General features: G+C 31.6%; 1 long non-coding RNA gene across 1 annotated transcript; it reads left to right on the top strand.

The window, feature by feature from the left end:
* The first annotated feature begins 380 nt into the window (after positions 1-380).
* LOC123555553 (uncharacterized) lies at positions 381-6,677 on the top strand. The gene is made up of 3 exons (XR_006687320.2): positions 381-449; positions 3,733-3,852; positions 4,497-6,677. It is a non-coding gene; the product is annotated as an uncharacterized LOC123555553 (long non-coding RNA).
* Positions 6,678-7,434: the final 757 nt, after the last annotated feature.

The raw sequence follows: 7,434 nt of genomic DNA, 5'->3' as shown, positions 1-7,434 counted from the left end.
TCCTAAATCCTTATGCTGTTACTTGTTAACAAATGCAGATATGTTCAAATGAAACATGCTCAATTACTTCAAACCTAAAAATAACTTATGTGTTTACCTGACAATTAATATTATGTATTACATTTTAGACAACTGTACAAGGTTAAATACATACAACTGTATGGAAAATCTTTCAGACTAATAGATCTGCGTAAATAGGCATAATAATCAATAAATATATTATGAAATCAATTATTAAAGCAAAAAAGTGAAAACGCTTGAAAATATCAAGCTCCTGTGGTTACAACAATATTTGAAATGACAGTTGAAAAAATCACATTTCGATAAATGTGATAACAGCAGAATGTGTACTCATTTGGTGGTTGGACTGCGTGCTAGAAGGATAAGCAAAAAGAAAATGAAGAATTTGAATGCCTTGTACTTTTTTATTTTACTTATTGCGGTAACTGGTGAGTAGTACTTACAAATACATTACGAAAAAAAAAAAAAAAGCTAAATAATTTGTAATTATATATAAAATTATTGTTAAAATGTAAATCTTTCTTTATAAGAAATAATAAAGTGCACCGGCGTTGAACAATATATAATGATTTAGCTATGTATTGTTTCAATATAATACATAATTTAAAATTTAGAAAGCATTTTAAATGAAGGTATTGATTAGAACTTTGGAATGTGTTAATGTTGTCAATGTTGTCATCGATGTATGCAAATCATTTTAAGAAAAATATTAAAGAAAATTGTTAATAAAATCCACCAAGTCTTAAACGAATTCTATAGAATGGGACAAAACCTTTTTAATCGAAAATAGAATATATTGTACGTGAAATGATTCGGTTACGAAAATGCACATATCTCTTAAATGAGAAAATTAAGAGTAAAAATGCGAAATAAAGTCTAAAAGAACAGGAAATCGAAAATTAGATTAAACCATTAACTAACTATATGAAAGGCAGATTGCTAGTCACCTTTTTAATGGCTGTTGCGACATAATCTTCTACGCGTAACTGAGATGGACATCACTGGAACACAGAAGGACTATCTACCTGTTTTGACGTCAAGGAGTTAAGATTGTGTTTACAATTATAGCATAATGTTTCTCGTTGGACTTTGGGAACGCAGCAATGATACTTTTTTTCATGGATGGTTATGAATGTTACTCAAAACCTAGAACAGAATCGTTTTCAAATCGAAATACAATGTAAAAGGGGGTCACAGTGGAGAGTGCCTGTTTCCTAGAGATTTTCTAAAAAAATGATATCGAGATCGTTGAAACTGACAGTAAGGGTATATTCTGGGTAAAATTGAGCAAGGACCTTTTTACAATGATTTTTTATGTATTTCTTTGTATGTGTGTATATATATACCTCATAACAATTCTGTTTATTTTAATATGTATAAAAGTTGAATTTTCGGAACACTTGAAAGTGGTGTTCAAAAATATACTCAGTATGGTAAAACATCCGTATTTGGTGACCTGAATGCAAGATGCGGTAACAAATTAAATATTTCAGAAGAAACAGATCATTTTGACCGTTATTTTCATTCAATAGAAAATTGCAATTTCAGTAATGAAGATAACGAAAACATAAATGGTTATAGAGAAATAATTGAAAATGAAATTTTGAATATTGATATGATTGTAAATAGTTGACATTGGTATACAGAGAGAGAATATCTGATACAGAGTTGTGAAATAACAAAAACAATGAGAAATAAGAAAAAATATCCGAAGAAAAGAAAACATAAAACCTCCTGGTTTAACCTAGACTGGCCCCGTCCCTATGTTTGTTCTTCTTTACATATATCAGTTTTCTTCATTAAGAGGGGAGTAACTCGAGAAGGTTGTTTCTACATTGACATTTTTATTGCCTCTGGCTCGAAACACATGTATGGTTCAGCCATCAGATAAAATTGTGCTATTTTAGAGGCTTAAAATTTTCTTATAAAATGTTTCCAATATTTATTTTAAAAAAACAATCATGCAGCAAGGGAGCCAGGCTAGGTTTAACTAGGAGTATGAGGACGCTAGAAGCAAACAAATTATACTAAGAACAACATCAAAACATAAAAATACTTATTACTAAAAGGCGTCTTTACAGAATAGCTAAGAGGCGACCACGTACTCAATGTCATTTGAACAAGGGGAAAAAATCATCCGCAAAAGTTTTGTAAAGAAATTTTAAAAAATGAGAAAAAAAAGTGAATTGTCATCTTGTCAATTTTATGAGCATTTTGAAAACTTGTTTTCAAATAAAAAAAAAAAAACATTTAAGAATGATTTTGTTGAGGAACAGCTGAATAGCAGTGATGCTGCTTTTAGTAGTGATACTGTTTTTAGTAATGTTGGTCAATTTGACATAAATTTCACAATCGAATGTGTTATTATTGCTATTTCTATCCTAAGTGCGGGAATAGGTCTCAACGTATTCCTGAAATATTTATTGAATGTAAAAGTGTTACGTAACCTGTTTATCGTATTTTAATGCATGCGCATATCACAAATCTGGGTGCAAGGATGTAATTGTACCTGTGCCCAAAAGAATGATCCAAATGATGTAAACAATTATAGGGGCATCATTCTCACTAGTATATTTTCAAAACTGTTTCATGTGATTGCGCAAATGGGTCGAAAGTAATGAAATGTTGAACGATTTTCAGTCTGGTTTTAGAACACTGTCAGACAAAAGTACTATACATTGCATTTTGTTTTAAGTTCGATTATCAGTAACATATTAATACCTGAAATAATATGTATGCATCCTTTATAGATTTCAGAAAGTTTAGTTCTATAAAATCTCTTTCGACAGTTTTATGGGCTTAAAACAGGGAGAACCACTTTTACCTTTATTGTTTATTCTTTCGTAAATGATATGTATGAAAACTTACAGACTGATTATATGATAAATTTACATTGAAAGACACACAGATATTTTTACTGTTTTTTGCTAATGATGCAGTATTATTTTTCAATGAAGAATTACAAACGCTCCTAAACAAATAGCATAATTATTTTCCAAAATGGTGTTTTGGTGTTAAGGTTTTTAAATCCGGAAGTAAAAATGAAAATTTTAATGTACATAATAACAATATATAACTTAAAGATGTTAAGACGTTCACTTGTTGTAACAAATACGTGCTATGGGAATTTTTACCGAGCTCAAAAAGCATTGTATTTAAGTCACTTTACTTCATGATTTTTTTTATTTGATATAATTGCTTTGAATGCCACAGAAATGATAAAATTATTTGATAGTATGATTTTACTGATCCTTACATATGAATCATATGGATAATTACCTATCATGAACAGACAATCAAACCGAGTCTGCTATTCTTGTTCTTGATTGCATTCTTTGCTTCCAAATGATCTTTTTTATTCATAAAACACCTGACATTGAAAAGGTTAATTAAAAATTTTTGAAACAAGTTCTTGGTGTACGTAAAAGACTACATCTGCAGTCTGGGCGAATTTGGAAGATTCCCATTATCAGTAATACGAAAAGTCATAATCATTAGACACTGGTACATAATTATGAAAGCTCGCCCGCTTAGCACAATAGGGAGAGCGCAGATCTACGGATCTCGGGGTCGTGAGTTCGATGCGTATGCTCTTCATGACGATTTGTCTCTAATTCATGTGGGAAAATTGGCAGCTACTTACGGAGAACAGGTTTGTACTGGTACAGAATCAAGGAACACTGGTTAGGTTATCTTTGTTTTCTTTTTCAGTTGCAAGTGTGTCGTCTATAAGATGCTACGTATGTCTTTCGTGCAGTGATCCCTTTGAGGAAAGTAGTTCTATAATATCCTCCTGTTCCGGGTCATGTGTTAAAGGAAAAACGGGCGACAGTAAGAAAAAAATATTTTTCTGTTATACTGTATTGACATGTTAAAAGTATTAAGTATTATAGATTATTATATATTCAAGTGACAGTTTCATTTTCTGTTTCTGTAAAAATGTCAAAGGTAGTACAGTTTCTCAGATTCACACACCTCTGCTTTAGATCAATCTGCGCACAGATGTTTGTAACTATCTGGGCCCAGTTGTTCAAAACTTTAACAGGAGATTAAGCTAACGGCTGATTAACTTTATGGGATAGTTTTCAACATTTTAGAAGACTTAGAAAAACAAATGGACGAGTTAAGAATTGTGAAATTTGAAAATTCTTTACAATAAAATCAAAACATCATACTAGTGTTTCCCACCAAGACTAGTGTTTTGAATCAAAATTTAAACAGCGATCAGTTTAACAGCCGGTTAAAGTTTCGAACAACTGGCCCCTGGATGTATTTGTAGTACGTAAGGAGAAAATTATGAGCCCCCGCTTCTCCTAAGTATTGTACAATACAATGCGATATTTTAATGCGTTTACGGTTCTCTGCATATTAGTATCAGTAATGTACGATTTCTTAGCAAGATCAAAATGCATTTTCCACATTTCACTAATTAATTATTTTATTGAAAAATGGGGTTTTCTTACACTTTTTAACAGCTGTGTTTAGAGGATGTTCAGACTACAACGGTGGAGACGATTGTATCGAACAGGATGGCGCTGAAGCGTGTTCATGTACATCAGATCTATGTAACAAAGCTTCCGGAATCAGCATTTCATTGGCTGTTGTCAGTTTCTCCATTATTTGCATGTTCTTGTGGATGAACTAAAACAAGAGGAAGTAACTCAGACTGCACAAATTTAAAGTGATTTTAAATGTTATATCTTTAAATACTAATGATTACATCTCTATAATAGATTGTATTTCATGACATATTTATCTAAAATTATGCTTATTCATTTTACAATATACTTATTCTAAAACTATCTTGTTGTCATTTCACTGGCTTGTGTTTGCAATTTTCACAAACACTTAACCATACAAATCTTGAACAACAAAATAAAAATGACTTTGTATATGTTGAAAAATCATTATAATTTTTAATAATGATAAATTGCTTTTAACGTAAAAATTAAATCTTCCCGATGATAAATTGCAATTATTTTATACATTCACGTATAAATATTATTTTGTTCAAAATTAAAAAAAAAACACTTTCATATCTTTGGTAATTTCAATAATCTTACTTATTACTATTTTGTAAGCTCTTCCGGTAATCTACGGCTGTTAATGTTATAGAACTAACTGTATACTTTCCGTTTCAAAGGAGAAGCCGAAATCGCGTACGGATCATAATCGAATCCGATAGTCAATATGTGTACAAAGCGATCAGTGTAATTAGACAGAGTTTATAGAAAACATGTTCTGAATAATACTAAAAGCAATAGTGAACTTGTTACTGCATTACTGTTTTGATAAATATTCAGTATATATGTGTTTGAAACTAGCGGAGGCGGTTAACTGTTCGATTTTCCGTAGTCTTTTTGTATCGACAATGGTTTTGATCATTCATTAACTCTCGACATACAATGCCTGAAAATCGATACATACAATGTCTAAGAAATGGTTCACATAATGTCTCAGAACTGATATATACGTTTTTTGTTCAATTTCTAATGTTGTATGCCATAATTGTTGATTGTGGCCAAAATAAAACAAAATCCTACACACACATCTTAAGTGAAATGTATACATGACTTTTATACAAAAGAAGGTCCAGAGCAGCATGAAATGTTTTATATTGATTTAAAATCTATTTACCTCAAAGGGAATATATTCTTTTCATTCTCGAGAGGTAAAGCCTATTCAGATCACGTAGGTAAGCTGTTAATAATTTATTTAAATTGAATTGAAGACAATTGCCTGCGTGAAAGTCAAATATCATCGCTAAGATAAATTTGTAATCGTTGCTCTTTACTGTTCCCAAAGACATTTATCATGTCTTTGTCGTTTACAGTTCTCAAAAGCATGCGCTTTTTTATTCCCTTATCATAAAATCAATACATGATTTGTTAAAGAAGTTTAACGGAAAAGTGCATTACGAAGGTGTATTGTTATTCTGTCACATTTTGGCAAAATCGAATCAAATTGTTTATCAAGATTCTCTTTGGTGGAACTAAAAAGTTCACACTTACTTAATTTATGTACTATTTATGCACAGGTTTTCGTAATCTTTTATTGTTAAAAATATCATGTACAGAAAAAAGCATGTACTATATTTTTATTTCGTGAATATCTTTTGTTAGAAAGTCCCCCTGTTTTCAGATTAGCATATTAATTTACATCAATTGATGGGATATTTCCCAAGATATATTTGAGCAATTAAATCGTAATATAGGTTTCACTGAGTGATTTACCGATAATTCATGGAATCCAGTAAGTTTCACTTTGTGGTATATACCGGAAATTCATGAAATGCAGAAAGGTTCACTCAGTGTTTTATATCGGTATTTTATGAAATGAAGTGAAGTTACCTGGGTGATTTATCCCAAATTCGCGTCAGGAGAAAGATTACTACCTGTGCGTGGTACAATGTCAGACTACATCCCTATCTGTAAATAATGTGAAGCAATTCCTGTACAAAACAAGTGAATGAAGTATTGCCATGCAATACAAAGTCCCCTTCTGGAAGGCACCTAATTTTCTCTACTGCAGTATAACATAATGAACTGATATCTGTCAATGATGTATAAACAATATTGTACTATATATACAATATGTTATAACAACACACTTGGATTAAAATGTGCATATATAAAAAACCCACAGTTGTTTTCATATTGAATTGTTTTGGCTGATTATAAAATGTTATCATATAAGTTATGTATAGTAACAACAAAGGGAAATTAATCTTAAAACAAAAAAAAATCTATATGATATGAGTCCACAACAAACTCTTTACCAGGTAGAGATCGGTCAAAATACACCTAAAAATTGGATGTTACACGCATGTTGTACCACAGAAAGGTGGTCTCGATTTTTTTTCTACGCCAGTAATAAAAACGTTACAATAAAATCTATTTATAGTAAAACAAAGGGACGTAATTCATAAAACAAGGGTGCCTCATGGTGGTGAACATTTGGTCCAAGTTACATCAAAATCCCTCCATGCATGAAGGAGAAATGCTTCGTACAAAGTCATTCTTGAATTTGACATTTGACCTCTAAATATGACATTGACCTTAGACCTAGGGACCTGATTCTTGCGCATGACAATCCGTCTTATGTTGGTGAACATTTGTGCCAAGTTACATCACAATCTCTCCACGCATGAAGAAGAAATGCTCCAGACAAAGTCATTCTTGTGTCTGACCTTTGGTCTGTAAGTGTGACCTTGACATTAGACCTTGGGCCTGGGTTTTGCGCATGACATGTTGTCTCATCCAGGGGAATATTTGTACCAACTGATATCTAAATCCTGTTTTGCATGACAAAGTTATAGACCGGACAGGAAAAAAATCCTCTTGACATTTGACCTCCAATTGTGACCTTGACCTTGAAGCTAAGGGTCTGAGCTTTACGCATGACATATTGTCT

The sequence above is a fragment of the Mercenaria mercenaria genome, chromosome 7 (genome assembly GCF_021730395.1).
Source record: "Mercenaria mercenaria strain notata chromosome 7, MADL_Memer_1, whole genome shotgun sequence".
NCBI lineage: Eukaryota > Metazoa > Mollusca > Bivalvia > Venerida > Veneridae > Mercenaria > Mercenaria mercenaria.
This window is presented reverse-complemented; position numbering and strand designations above follow the sequence as displayed.